This window comes from Pinus tabuliformis, chromosome 7 (genome assembly GCF_031772625.1).
Source record: "Pinus tabuliformis cultivar Carrire ecotype Pingquan chromosome 7, CPIR1, whole genome shotgun sequence".
NCBI classification, from domain to species: Eukaryota; Viridiplantae; Streptophyta; class Pinopsida; order Pinales; family Pinaceae; genus Pinus; species Pinus tabuliformis.
The window spans coordinates 2,055,772,177-2,055,788,190 of NC_142293.1; the positions used below are offsets into that span (position 1 = coordinate 2,055,772,177).

The following is a 16,014-nucleotide window of genomic DNA, read 5'->3' on the forward strand; positions in this document are numbered from 1 at the left end:
GTCTCGTCACAATGCTCAGATCAAAGTTTGCATTCATGGTATGAGGAAAAGAGAAGTAATCCATTGGATGAGCTAAGTTCCAGTGTACTTGAATTTCAAGATCCTTATGTAATGTTTTTGGAGGCGAATAGAGAATCCATATCATTCAACGGATCTGTTTCTAAGTTGTCGTGGGAGTTTCCTTTTAGTAGTTCTCTCTTGTTGTTCATAAGTGAGCACTTGCGGAAAATTCGAACAGCAGATGGAATACTTACTTGGTTGCACTAGTTGTTTCATTTCACTTGATTAGGTGATGAATGAAACTGTTAGAGTAGGTTGTGGTGAATAAGCTCCCTTTTGAGCATCATGTTGAGTTTGTCGGTTGTGTTTAAGTATCGCGTCAGTTTTTAGTTGAGTCATGAGTCATTTGTGAATCAATTTTTAGTCTTGTTGTTAAGTTAGTTTGTCTCGGTTTTCAGTCATGCATTTCAGCTTGAGTTTTTGACTCCATTGCCCAATGGATGAAGGCACTGGTCTGCTCTCCCAAAGATCTATCGTTCTTGGCACCTCCAAGGAGCTACCATCCCCATTGGAGCCAATGTTAGTGTCAGCCTTTGTAGCCTTCCTCCAGTGATCAAATATGCTCTTACAAAGTGATTTTAAGGTGTCAAGGTCAATTTTGTCATTTCAAAGAGTCTTCAAGCAAAATTTGGTCACTAGGCATTAGGTCTAGGGTTTGCTTTCACTCCTTTCAAAGTTGCCCAAATGTCAGTCTATGTCACTATTCAGCTAAGTCTATCATCATTCATATGGTTGTTATCATCATATCAGGTTCCATTGGGTCATGTTACACCTTGTTCATGCTTCAGTGGCGCCTAGGCAAGGTTCATTTCCCTCTCCTAGGGTTTTGAAGGCAATTTCTCTTGGATGGCCAAATCATCAGCAAAACTTGTATCCTGATGTTCATACACCTTCCCCTATCCTTAATTTACCTTATTAAACACTTCCCATCACTGAGATCCCCCAAATTCCTCATTTTCGCACAAACCCTAGTTTCTTGCCACAACTTGGCAATTTTCTAGGCTAGGCCTGTGTTTTTCCATTTTGGACCCCTTCCCCTCACTCGATCTCTGAGATTCCAATTTTCCCTACTTCCTAACATCCCTCCCTACTTCCAAAAATTTCTCCAAGAATTTAGAAGCCCCTTATCCCCTTCATTTCGCTTCATTTCGACAAAATCCCTTGTTTCACACATCGGGATAGGTTTTACTCAAATGATGTTTCAGAGCAATAAAAGATTAATTTTAGAAAACTGAGAGAGGTTTTTGTCCACAACAGGCTAGGGAAGAAAAACCTCCTTCACGTTTTACACAGGTATAATGGTGTTGGATAAATTTCAAAAATAAAATCGCCTCGGGAGAATTCATGCACCTCTGAAGGGACCTTGGGAAAATCAATGTTTCTCATAGCTCGGTTGCCCAAATAACGTTCTCGATGATTCAAAGGATAACTAGACAAAAATATATTTCCAATGAGCTATCATGAGCTCAATTTGGAATTGAGGGAGCCATTCAAAAGTTGACTGCAACAACACTCTGCCTTGAGGCAGCCTCATTTGGCACATTTTGACCATTCTTGGGAGATTTAATTTTTTACAAGGAACATGAACTCAAAATTAAACAATTCCAGCTTTCGTGGAAGGTAGAATCAGATACCTTTCCAACGAGCTATCCTGCACTCGATTTTGACACCAGGAAGGCCTCCAAACGCCTCCTAGAAAATGCGCTACGCGTTGAGTCTGTGCGCTACACACACAGGTGTGCGCTACGCACTCGGCCTCACTGCCAGTGTAAAAAAACAAAGGCACTACGCATATAGGTGTGCAATACGCATTGGGTTCAGGCGCTACGCACTCAGTCACAGCCCCAATTTTTTTTTTTGTTAATGCGACCAGATCTTGCCAAATCGACTCCAAAGCTTGCAAGTAGGTTTTTCATGGCTGCTTAGTCAATTTTAAAATGTTTGTAGTGTGTTTAAGGTGGGAAATTTGATGTGTTGGGTGTAGAAAAGTGAAACCATATGCACATACCAAAATCATTCCTTAGGGTTTTTAAAGACATGTGGGTGGCTTGGTGAAGATTTTCCCATTCTCCATTGGTGAAATACAGTCCCATACTCATTTGTAAAGTTTTAGCCAACATTGCAAAGGGTGCACATTACACTTTTTGCTCATTTGTCAAATTCCCTTGTGATCAAAGCAGTGACTATTTTATGCCAATCTACTTAAACAGAGCTATTACCACTGTGGCTTGTTTCCTATGATGCTTTGGTACACATGTAACATGTTTAGGTTTTGAGCATACATTGAACTTTTGATTTCACTACACCTATATCAACATACATATTGCAAACATCTTGTTTTCAAAGCCATGTCAGACACAGATTCAGTTTATAAGCAGGAGGTAGAGGCTAACCGAGAGTTTTGGCTTGAGAGGGTCAACATCCACTTAGAGAAGTTGCTGGCGAAGGCCAATAGAGACAAAGACATGCTTTGTCACATGAAACATCACTATTGGGCTCGCATGCATGTCGACAAAGCAAAAATGAAGATTTTGAAAAGGAGGTTGAGCAGAGCATTAAAACGGCGAAAGAGGCTAGATCCACTTCGAGTTTTGGCCGAGGCTTCATTGGCTGGGCATGATACATGATGGAGGGTCTTCGCTCCGAATTTGAGCAAATTCAGAGAAATTTTTGTCATTTTGAAATTTTTTGGTCCCAAAAACAGTTTTTTCAGCTCTACGAGTAGCGCGTCGACGCGCTCGCTTTTGATTGGGACACTTGCTGGAGGGAAACTTTGTATTTTTGGGTTTTTCATGGTAATTTATGCATGCTCAGTTATTTCCAAAGCATTTCATCAAGTTCTGGATGATCAAAAGGCCTAAAAACACCATGAAAACCACCTTGCTGCCACCTTTTGCAACAACAGGAAGTACTTCTGGGAGAATGCAGTTTTGGAGGGGAAAATGAGCTCCAAATTGAAAAATTCCACTTGGGTTGGAAAGTAGACATCTAGGGCTTTCCAATGAGCTATCATGAGCTCAATTTGGATGTCGGAAAGTGCCCCAAAAATAGGCTGAAAGGTGCACTACGCATAGAGATCAGGGCGCTACGCATAGAGGTTTTTGGTCAATTTTTCACTTTCCAGCTCAGAATTTCGGCCAGTCATGACCAGTTTCACCTCTTGATGTGATTTTTGACCCAGATTGATGTAATTTAATGTACATGATGTAAATTTGGTACTTATTTACCTATTCTAGATGATTCATCCACAAAATAGCAAAAATTTAATGTAATGCATCAGTTTCCTAGCATATAGGGGTTAGTTGTTTGACTACCTAGATTTCAGTTCCTTGCTTAGAATTGGTTGAAACTAGTCCTAGAAGGAGGAGCTTGACCCCTAGAGGTTAGGGAATGGGTTAGCTTGGTCTATATTATGTAAATTTTCAGTCAGTAGCAAGGGTTGGACTCTTGGGAAAAGCTTAACACTCTATTGTACATTCACTTCTGCATTTTTGGCAAAGGAAAGACCAGGGTTTTGCAGCACTGTTTGGGATCCTTGTGGCTTTGTGTGTTGATGGTGTGCTTCTTTCTGTAATTGTAAGTTGTTAATGTGTATCATTTTCCTTCTTTCATCTTCTGCAATTGAACAAATGAAGTGTTAAGGTAGAATCCATAGATTGTTATGCTCTGCCTTTAAGTTTGTTTGATTTTCCATGTTTTCGTCTGTTTAAGGAGAATCCTTGAAAGTTTCTTGCTCTCCTTAGCTTCTCACCAGTCAGATCTAGCCATTCATTATCTTTAAAGCATCAAGACAATCGCCTACCTCGCCCCAAGTAGACCTCTGCAAAAACTGTGTCTCATCCCCGCACCCAAAATTGCCTTTTCCTTTGATTCAACAAAAACCTCAAAAATCAACCTCAAACTCCTTGTACTTCATACCTAGCCTAAGATCAATTGCCAATTTAGTCATCTCGAGCCTCATTGATCACCTTTTGCCGAGATTGACCCGGAGAGAGCCCTCTCCTGTCCTCGTAGGGCTAGCTACGAGGCTGAGCGTGGTTTGATGTGGACCTAGAACCTTGTCTTTTCAGCCTGAGACAAATCTAGGCTCTAACACTGTCATTTACGCCATCAACAAATTCTGGCACTACATTACCGGGTATTCTACCTTTGTGCATACTGATCATGCAGCTATCAGGTATTTAATGAATAAACCTGTTACCCCTGGTCGCATTACAAGATGGCTCTTGCTACTACAGGAATTTGATATTACTATAGTAGATAAACCAGGGAAGGACAATGTGGTCGCAGATTTCTTGTCTAGGATAGAACATGATGGTAAGAATACACCAATTGAAGATAATTTTCCAGATGAACATCTTTTTGCAGTTTCTGCTAACACTCTGTGGTATGTAGATATTGCTAATTATCTTGCTACAGGGAAGGTGCCTCATCATCTGTCATATAAGGAGAAAAGGAAGATTATTCATCAAGTGCCCGATATTCATGGATGGTAGGATATCTATTTCATCCATGGGTTGACCAACAGATTTGGCACTGTGTTGCAAAAGATGATATCTATGAGATATTAAAGGCTGCACATGATGGACCCCGTGGAGGATGCTTTGTAGATAAAAGAACAGGTCATAAAGTACTACAAATGGGATATTACTGGCCCTCCATCTTTCGTGATGCTCGGGATTATGTCCGATGGCGTGATAGTTGCCAATGGATGGGACAACCTGGGAAAGCAGATGGAATGCCTCTACAGCCACATATAGTCCTTGAACCATTCGAGAAATGGGCCATTGATTTTGTTGGACCCTTTAACCCACCTTCTCATCAGAAAGCTTATATCCTGGTATGCAATGATTATGTGACTAAATGGGTGGAAGCCAGAGCGGTCACGAGAGCAACAGAGCAAGTAGTGTCAGACTTTCATTTTGAAGAAATATTTGCTCGATACAGTACTCCAAGGGAAATTGTGTCAAATGGAGGATCACAGTTCACATCTCACATGATAGGGAAGTTGATGCAGAAATATGGGGTCAAACATAGAGTGACAACCCCCTATCACCCCCAAGCGAACGGAAAAGTAGAAAGCACAAACAAGATATTGGAAAATATCTTGACAAAGACAGTAGCAAGTCATCGCTGGGACTGGGCACAGAAACTTCCAGAAGCTTTATGGGCATATAGAACAACATGGCAGAACACAACTGGGTTTTCTCCATTTGAATTAGTTTATGGGAAATCCCCCTTGTTTCCGGTAGAATTTGAGATCAGTACACTCAAAACAGCTCTAGAAGTAGGCCTAGACCTATCAAAAGCATAGAAACACCGACTAGAACAACTGAATGAGTTGGAAGAGATTCGGTTAGTAGTTGTCCAGAAGACTACTGCTATTCAACAACAGAGAATGAAATGGCATGATAAATTTATCAAAAGTAAGGTGTTTCATTGGGGGATTGGGCATTACTTTATGACTCCTGATTTAAGGATTTCAAAGGCAACCTTTGCACTTGCTGGATGGGCCCATATCAAGTGGATGCAGTGTTCAACAATGGAACGGTTAGATTAATTACAATAGATGAGAATCATACCTCTTTCTTAGTAAATGGAAACCGTCTAAAACTATACCACCGTCTAGCCTCTAGAGATTCCTTTGTCAAACACATTTCTGATTCATCTGATTTAATGGTTGTTGGAATAAAGGACACTCTCACTTTGATCTAAAAAATAAATAAATAAATAAAATAAAAACTAAAAATAAAAATAATATAAAATAATAATAATAATAATAATGTTATTACTTGTTTGTATTTTGCAGGAATAACAAAGGAATATGGCCAGGAGAAATGTAACACTCGGTGCTATTACTCCACCGATGCTGCTATTAAGATGTGTTGTTACTCCACTGGTGTGTGTTGTTACTCCACTAAGTGTTGTTACTCCACTTAGTGTTGTTACTCTGTAACTGTTGTTACTCCATAACTGTTGTACTCCGCCAGTGTTGTTACTCCGCAACTGTCGTTACTCTGCAACTGTTGTTACTCCACCAATGTTGTTACTCCACTAAGTGCTATTACTCCACTTAGTGTTGTTACTTCGTAATTTCTATTACTTCACCGGTGTTGTTACTCCGCAATTGTCGTTACTTCACCGGTGTTGTTACTCCGCAACTGTTGTTACTCCGCTGGTGCTATTACTCCGTAACTGTCATTACTCTGCTATTGCTGTTACTTTGCCGGTGTTGTTACTCTGCAACTGTTGTTACTCTGTCGGTGTTGTTACTCCGTAACTTTCGTTACTCCATCGTTGCCATTACTCTGCTAGTGCTGTTACTTCACAACTGTCGTTACTCCGCTGGTGCTGTTACTCTGCAACTATTGTTACTCCATAACTGCCATTACTCTGTCGATGTTGTTACTCTGCAACTGCCGTTACTCGGCCGGTGGTGTTACTCCGCAATTTTCGTTACTCCACAACTATTGTTACTCTGCTGGCGTTGTTACTCCGTAACTGTCATTACTCCACCGTTGTCATTACTCTGTCATTGCTATTACTCCCTACTGTTTTTACTCGTTGTTGCTGTTACTCTGTCAGACATTTTGCTGTTACTCCACCACAAGGTAGGTCCCCATGTACATCTCCACTGAATTTTACAGATTTAATTAAAATATTCAAAAAAGACATTAAAATGTGTCGTGGATGGCCATAATTAATTTGGGGGGGAACCGTCATAATAAATGATGGCATACCATGAAAAAGCATTCATGTCACACGATCCTCACCAAACAGAATTTAATGATTTTGGTACTTCATAGTCATAACTTTGATGTGTTGGAATGCTTATTTGTACACACAGAGTCATAACCAGTCACCTCCCCAACACGCTACATTAAATCACTGAAATATCTAACAGTACCACCATAACCTGTCATCATTTTCAAACGTACCAGTACTATTTCATCCGTTGTCCCCAAAGGGACCATGACGTTATTTCAGTTGCCAACGGTTTGGATCCCTATCATTCTCCCCTACTAGCTAACTACAGTTGTCGTGCCAATCCCACCTCTATAGTGATGGGTGGACGGTCTATGCGGCATAAGCCAGAAGATACGACGAGAATTCGGAACAATTAGGAGGTATGGTAGGTATTTGAGAACGCAAGCTAGAACATTTACTTTAACAGGTTGAGAGGTTCGAACGAAGAGATTGCGGCAGAATTTGCACTCAACTTGGGAGAAGAAAGCTCTCGGTTTGCGGAATTGAAATCCCTGTGATGGAGGAAGCCATTGTAGAAGTCAGTGGGCTCCCTCAAAACAGACAACGATGGTTTTCAAGAAGGACTGCCCTTCTGGAGTTTCCTGAAGCCTTTTTGCAGGCGGGAGAAAGCATCATGCAGAAGGGTCGGGGATACGACCGAAACTCGCTACCGCATCCATGGGGAGGAGTAGTAGAGTTCGTCATAAAATATATGACTTGCGAAGGGAGATACTCCACTATATTCAAATACCATCTCCGAATACTAGCTCACCTACGATTTCCCCAAGCAGAGGCTTTTTCACTGAATGTGCCTTATTTCTTACTGAGAAGCCTTCACCTGATGGAACATTCGGCTCAAGGGTCACGATAGGTATTGGTGGTCATCACCCACGATGGGCTGGTTCAGCTGTTAGTAATGAATGCCATCAGATGAATCCCGATCCTGTGGGAACTATTTTGGGATTCCACAGAGGAGGAAGTAGCAGCCGTTGTGGCTGCCAGGGAAGATGAACTAGAAGCCATGGAGGAAGAAAATGCAGGAGAAGATGATTATGTTGATCAGGAGGAACCAGAAGAGATGGAGATGGAAGTTGAAGAATTTGAGGAAGAGGTTGTTCCCCAAGAGCAAGATGAAACCGTGGAACCAATAGAAGATGTGGGAGTTGACACAGAGAGGGCCACTAGTACCATGGCTGAGGCTGTCCCACAAGAACCAGCTTCAACTATGGAACTAACCGAGAAAATTGATAGCATGACAACCATAGAGGCAGTACCACAATAAGCAAGAATGGGTGAATTCGTCGATACTGCGACCGAGGGCACCCCACAAGGACTTCCTGCCACCATGGAGCCGATGGAGGAGGATCAAACGAGTGAAGAAGAGGTCATGACCACCTCGAACATCGAACCAATGGAAGAGGAGGAACAAGGACAAGAAGGGCTCGAGCTAGGGAAGCCATGGAACCCATGGAAGAAGCTCTGGGAGAACTAGGGCATGAGGTTGGCACTGACCCACAAGAACTAGCGTCGACCTCGGGACCGAACACTGAAGATCCCTGCCAGTTCTCCTTTTTCTCCTCTATCCCAAGAGGAGCAAGGGTAACTCGTTCCCCTCAGCGCAAAGAAGAAGATCTTGCCATTCCTCTAGTTTTGAACTTATTACAAAGGCCATAACCGTGTGGGGTGGATGCTACTCAGTCGGCAGGCACTTTGGAGCCTGAGAGGAGAGAAGAGACAGAGGCCCCTAAGGCTGGGGAACTGGGAAGGATTCCAGCAGACACATTAGCAGGAGAGCATCTCGCAAGGGCACCACTGGTTGCGGTGAGCGCGCAATAAGAGGAATTAGCGATTGGCAAAGGAGGGACCAAGCGAAGCGGTCCTAACAAATGAGCCAGTGGAAAAGCCAAGTGAGAAGGTCGTGAAGCAAGAGATAATTGAAGAAGAATGGGCAGTGGAGGAAAACTTGATGGTCGGCACGACAGAAGCTATCCCAGGGGATTTACCTCCAGCTGCTGAAACTGAGGAGTTTTGGTAAAGCAGGAATGGGTAGAGTTGTGCGCACAGCGAAGATTCCTTGTCAAGCAAAAATACCAGCTACGATTTAAAGAGACAATGTGGATTAAGATGGAGGTCAGGAAACTAAGGAAGAAGGTACACAAGATGCATAAGCGGATGAAGAAATACAAGCGGAAAGTTAAAAAGTCTAAGGCCATAGGAGTAGAAGCAGAGACTCAGGTGGACCAGATAGCCACAACCTCTGCTGCCACTCAAACAGACCTGATTGAGCAATTGTTTGAAGACTGTGAGTATGCCTTAATGGCCAAAGTGTAGACTTGGAAATCTACTGCAGCTCGGTATCAAAATGAGGTCAGAAGAACTCAAGAACGAGCCTCCATAACCATTTTTCAATATGTGGAGTGCATAGATATCATGAGATTAAGGCATGCAAAGCATCAGCTCAAGATGGAGCAGCTAGGAAAGCAAGTGCAAGAGATGAAAAATGATAAGGAGCAGATGTTTAATTTGGTGCAAGAGGTGATGGCATGTTGCCCCCCTGCTTCTTGTTATTCTTTATTCTTGCATGAACGTTTTCTTTTATTCTGCATGGAGAGCATAAAAAATGAGATTAGTTATGAAATAGAGGATGGTGTACAATTCCTCCAAATAATGAGGAGCCATGACGTGCCAACTCAGCATTTGATGTGTGAGTCTTACCTACTTGGGTATCTACTGTGCTTGGACAGAGAGTTCAACCTAGTCCCATATGTGGGGGGACATTCATTTAAGGGTCCTCACCTCTTACACTTTCAATTAGATTAGCTGGCAGAAGGCTTTTAACACATTTGAATCTAATCAGGTTACAAAGCCATTTATAATAAGAGGAGAACATGAGAGGTCAATCACCATGTTTACTAAACACAATACCTTTTTGGGAATTGAAGGGAATAGAGACATGATGCTAAGGACACAAGACTGGTGCCTTGATCTTTGTGTCAAGGAATTAGTCACATTTCAAGATGAGGCCCTTGATTGCTGTCAGAAAAGTTGGATGATGTCACCTATAGCTGGACGGAACAAGGAACCTTTTGGGGCACCAAATTTTGCACGAGTGCTCTCCAAAGTGCCCAGGTATGTAGCATGTCTCTGAACATGCGGGGTCCGGTGGATGGGAATCCGGTTTCAGTTCCCCACTATTTGGTTGCCTGTAGAAAATTACACTCCAACGTACAATGTTCTGGGATATGGGTGGAAGGAAGACCTCCTTTTAGATGGTTTTAAAGTTATAGGGGCAGAGATGGCAGGAGAATATGATCTTCCTTAGCTTCAGGAAGCCTATAGTTTGCAAAATCTAGACTTGCGGAGGCGGTGAATTGCATGAGGACATGCAGAAGGCTAGTTGGGAGGAGATGTTGGGCACCAAATCGGGCAATCTTTCTATTGCATTTCCATCACCCTTTTTGACCTTTTTGCACTTATTTACCCATGTTTACTATGCTAAATCCGGAAGGCAAATACCCCTTTCTTGTCTATTGGAATATTTTATTAATGAACTAAAGTCGCGGGGTTTTTCCTATTCGCAGCACTAAAATGTATGTTTGACCGCAACTTCTGGAGAACAAGAACTAATGCTGAGAGCTAGATAGTTTTTTGAGCTAATTCTTTATGTAATCAGACATATTTTCCACTTGTATGATATACAGAGATTGGGGTTTTAGGTTGAGGCTTTCCCTTGGTTATTCTTCTGTGTTCATGTGATTTCTTTCTCTTCATCTGTTATATGTTTTCTATTGATCTTGCTCATATTCGATTAAGCTTCCACTAAATTGGTTGTAGAAGTAAATCTTGTATTTTGCTTTAGTATATTGCATAATCTGTTGATCTATAGTTGGATTTTCTACATGGTATCAGAGCAAAGGTGATCAAGGAGAGAATAGTATACAAGAAGGGACAAGTTCGAAGTTTGTGGTTCCTGAATATAGAAATCGAGTTCTAATCACATCTCAATTTCACCAATGGATTTCAACAGTTTAAGGCTAAAGTATGCCCTTGATGGAAGCTCGAATTATATAGCCTGGAAGGATTGCATGGAAGCAATATTAGAGGATAATGGTCTAAAGGACTTCATTGATCAAGAAGTCCCCAAGCCTACAATGGCTAATGCTATAGAATTGGCGGAATGGAAGAAATGTGTGGCTAGAGCAAGGAGAATCCTTCTGGAGGGAGTTCGAGACCACATAGTCTTGAGTCTCCATGGGAAGGAGACACCATTTTTGATGTGGAAAACATTGAAATATCTATATTAGAACAACAACAATCAGAGGAAGTTGGCGTTGAAAGACAAGCTTCGGAAAATAAAGTGTGAAAAGGGTGACACGATCTTTATGTATCTGAACAAGCTCATCTCCTATAGGGATAAGCTTGGAGTGTAGGAATCATGACTATCGATGATGACATGGTGAGTCTTGCTCTCCTCGGTCTTCCTAAGAGCTAGCATAACTACCAACACCCAATAAATGGAAGAGAGAAACTTCCAAATTAGGAACGACTTTGGTCGGATCTGATGTAGGAGGAGATAAGAAGAAGCACAAGAGATGATTCTTCATCTATGGAGGATAAAGAAAATTGTGCCTTAGCGACTAAGGTAAAGAAAGGGAAGGAGAAGGATTCTCATCCCAAATCGAGTTCTTCCCATGGTGGGAAGAAGTTTGACAAATCGAAAGTGCGATGCTTTTGTTGTCATGAAGTGGGCCATTTTGCTACAAATTGTCCACTGAGGAAATCCAAGAAGGGAGCCGTGGAAGGATGAGAAGGTGAGGCATTGGCCTCATAGTTCGAGTTGGATTTCACCCTCTTCACATGCATGTTTACATCCATGGTGGGATGTGGTTGGTTTCTTGACAGTGGAGCTTCTTTCCACATGACCGGTGACAAGAGTTTGTTCAGTACCTTCGAGGAGAAAGATCTCCAGATACTCATAGCGATGGGTAATGATCAAAATATAGTGTCTCAGCTATAGGCACGGTTATTTTTGAGAGGGAGCATGGAGCTCGCATTACCTTGACCGATGTCAAGTATGTACCAGGACTAAAGAGAAATTTGGTGTCGATCGCAATGCTAGAAGACAAAGGCTATGATGTAGTCTTTAGTAAGGGAAAGGTTTTCCTTCGACACATCACCACGAGACAGGTGAAGCAGATAGGTTCACGAGTCAAGAACATATATGCTCTTTAGATTCAAGATGCATGCAAAACCTTGAGGAGAAAGGAAATGTTGGAGACTTGGTGGTTGAGAGGGAGAGTAAATTACCTCTCAACATGCAGTGCCAGAAGAAGCCTCAGACTATTGTGGAGGAGCCACAATTGGTGAAGCAGCTTCAAGAGGTTGTGGAGCAGCCACAACTGGAGAAGCCGAGAGGAGACTGAGTGGAGGCATCCACTCATGTAGAGACCTCCAGTAGGGGGAATTTTGAGCCAAGTGGGTAGAGGGACCACATGCATCCATACCTCTAGGTTGGAGATGGGGTGATGTGGAGTGACAGTCCCAAGAAGGCTGGAATAGGGGCATGATCATTGAGGTACCCAACCTCTTTGATTAGACCTTGCTACGGTAGCCCCAACGAGGAGTAGTAGGACTAGCTAAGTGGGTAGAGACAAATGCAGATGGAGCGACAGAGAGAGCTACAGTGTAGGAGTCCCAAGACTGTGCAGAGCTAGCAAGCTGCAGCAATGCGAGAGGCACAGGAGTGTTGCACCAGTGCAGGATTGCACAGAGAGGTGTGCAATAATGCGAGATGCATGGAGTGTTGCAGAAGCTCAAAGGTCAGAGTGGGATCACTTGTCAGTGGTAGAGGGAGCTTCAGCATCAGAGGGTGTTTCTAGCTCAATAGAGAGGTCAGTTAGGAGTTTTTTTGTTTCTAGAGTTGCTGGAGTAACAATACTTGGATGAATTGTTGCATGCAGAACATTCCAAAGGTTCAAGATCGGGTTCGAGTTGAATGCCTTTCTTGTTGAGAGGGAGTGTTGAAAATGGCAACAACAAATGCTAAAAATAGAAATTCTATAAATAGCTTTGCTATAAATAGCATTTCGGGATGGATTCCAATTTTATTTAGTCCTTGAACTAAAATTGAGAAGTAAAATTCGAATTTGATCTTAACAGCTATTTGATTAATAATTATTAATTCATCTCGACTTAATTAGTTCGAGAAAATCAAACATGAAGTTGATGTGAAGAAATGCAAAAGTTTATCCATTGATTGAGGAATTTATCCCTTAGTTAAAGAGATAAGGATGAGTTGTAATTAGTTGGCTCAGTTAACTGAGTCAAGTCCAGTTATATTAGTTCTAACAGTTTGTAGAATTAATTGTGAGTTCAGCTAGTTAATGCTTGCATGCATGTAACTATTGCACTTCAGATAACTGAATATTCTCTCATAAATAACTCATGCATGTTAGTTCAGATAGAGACCCAGTTGAGATAAGATGGAGGGGTAGTGTACTATCAGTTGCAGGAATATTCCATTGTGAATATCTCTTGCATGCAGAAGGAATTCTTTCCTTGAGGATTGCGCAGTTACTTCTTCCTTTTTAGTGAGTTTGACGAGGCCAATTATCACATGTGGCTTCACTGGACCCCAATAAAAACTGCACAAGGAAATAGGAGGCTTGGAGGGCTGAGGAAAGGCATATATGTTGCCTGGACAATCTGTGAGCTGTATTGTTTGATTGCGCTAAGAGCTGGATAGTTTTCTGAGCTAAGGATTTGTGTAATCAAACATATTTTCCACTTGTATGATATACAGAGATTGGGTTTTAGGCTGAGGCTTTCCTTGGGTTATTCTTCTGTGTTCATGTCATTGCTTTCTCTTCATCTATTATACATGTTCTATTGATCTTGCTCATATTCGATTAAGCTTCCGCTAAATTGGTTGTAGAAGTAGATCTTGTATTTTGCTTTAGACTATTGCATAATATGTTGATCTACAGTGGAATTTCTACATAGATGACATGCTTGTTGCAGGTTCTAACATGCAGGAAATAAATGTGATCAAAAGAAATTTGGGAAACTTATTTGCAATGAAGGATTTGGGTGCTGCAAAACAAATACTTGGTATGAGAATAACTAGAGATAGCAAGAATCGTAAATTAACATTGTCTCAGAGTGAGTACATACACAAGGTGTTGAAAAGGTTTAATATGCAGAATACAAAACCAGTTAGTATACCTTGGATAACCATTTCAAACTAAGGAAATGTGCCCCAGACTTAGGAAGAAATGGATTATGTGTCTAAAGTTCCATATGAATTAGCAGTTGGAAGCTTAATGTATGTAATGGTTTACACAAGGCCTGATATTTCACATGCAGTGGGATTTGTAAGTAGGTACATGAACAATCTAGGAAAAGAACATTGGATGGCAGTGAAGTGGATTCTCAGGTATTTGAGAGGTACCAAAAATAAAGCATTATGCTTTGGTGGTTCAAACATTTCTCTACAGGGATATGTTGATGCAGATATGGTGGGTGATAGAGATATCAGGAGGAGCACAACAAGGTATGTGTTTACTGTAGGTGGAACAACTATTAGTTGGGTTTCAAAATTGCAAAATTTTGTTGCACTCTCAACAACAGAAGCAAAGTATGTTGCTGCTATAGAGGCTAGTAAAGAAATGATTGGTTACAAAGGTTTCTGGATAAATTAGGTAAGAAGAAGGAGTTGGGCAAGTCACACAGTGACAGCTAGAGTGCCATATATCTTGCAAAAAACTTTGCATTTCATTCCAAGACTAAACATATATAGCTCAAGTACCATTTCATATGGTCAATGTTGGAAGATGGACAGTTGAAGCTGGAAAAGATACACACTAGCCAGAATCCTACAGATATGTTAAAAAAATTGTAACCAAGGAGAAATTGATATTCTGCTCAGTTTCAATTGGTCTTCAAGTATGATGATGAAGATGAGAAACAACCAGGTCCAAAGTGAAGTCATTTTCCAGCAAATGAAGCAGCGGTGGAGTTGCTATAATCAGTCTCCAAGTGGGAGATTGTTGGGTGTGGAGCCTGATTATCTTCTTTATTCAGAGGTATCACCGCATTGGACCCCAATTTGTAATGTGGTGGCAATGCCACCCATAATATTTGTGCTGAAAGAGGGGTGCAAGGGGGGGCAACGATCTTTAGGAGCCTCCCCCTGGTGGAGGGCAACACCCCCGAAGCTAAAATAGATGTAAAATTGCCTTGTAAAATGTTGTAATTTCGTAGTCAATCTGGGCCATTCATTAGGAAGAGATCTGATGGTAGAAGTTATGTTTAATTTAGGGTTTTTTTCCCTAGAAGGAAACCCCTCGCTATATATGAGGGAATTGTATTGTGTCTATGTAGATTTGTATTCTGAGTGAGAAAGAGAGAGGATATTGTGTGAGAGCGAAGAGGGAATTACAACGGATCTATTGTAGGTTGTATCTTCAATTTGTTGGATAATATAAAAGGAAGGACTGGTTGTTCTCCATGGACATAGCCCAAATTCGGTGAACCATGTATATCTGTGTCTCTCTTGTTTTATGCATTTTCTATGTTTATATTTATGCAATATATTTTGTGTGTTCCATTGCTCTATAATATAATTTTTCTAACATCCTTCCTGGATGGATTAATGGGTACAACCAAACACAGATCAAACTTGAAGACCATGATAAGACAAAATTCACATGTCCTTGGGGTACCTTTTCCCATAGGGTACTTCCATTCAGTCTGTACAATTCCCCTACTACCTTCGAGATGGCAGTTCTAAGTAGCTTTGCTAAACTTTTTCATTAAACTGTAGACATATACATGGATGACTTCACTCCTTATGGATGTGACTTCCAAGAATGTCTTTCTAATATGTGAAAAGTCTTAAAGAAATGCATTGAAATAAATCTTTCATTGAGTCCCAAGGATTGTGATTTTTTTATGAATGCAGGGACTGTCCTTGGCCATTCCATATTCAAGGAATGGATACAAGGTGATCCAAACAAATTTTCCATCATTAAAAGGTACCTATCCCTTAAAAAACAAAGAGATTTTCAAAGCTTCTTTAAATTAGCTAGTATTATAGAAGGTTGATTAAGACTTCAGTAAATTGGCTTCACCTTTGTTTGGACTACTAGCTAAAGATTTAACTTTTGTTGGACAAACAACTGTAAAGAGGCATTTGAAATGCTAAAA

General features: G+C 41.2%; 1 pseudogene; it reads left to right on the forward strand.

Annotated features, from left to right (window-relative positions):
- The first annotated feature begins 9,859 nt into the window (after positions 1 to 9,859).
- LOC149256760 (F-box protein At1g67340 pseudogene) overlaps positions 9,860 to 16,014 on the forward strand; it is an 86,581-nt pseudogene continuing 80,426 nt past the window's right edge.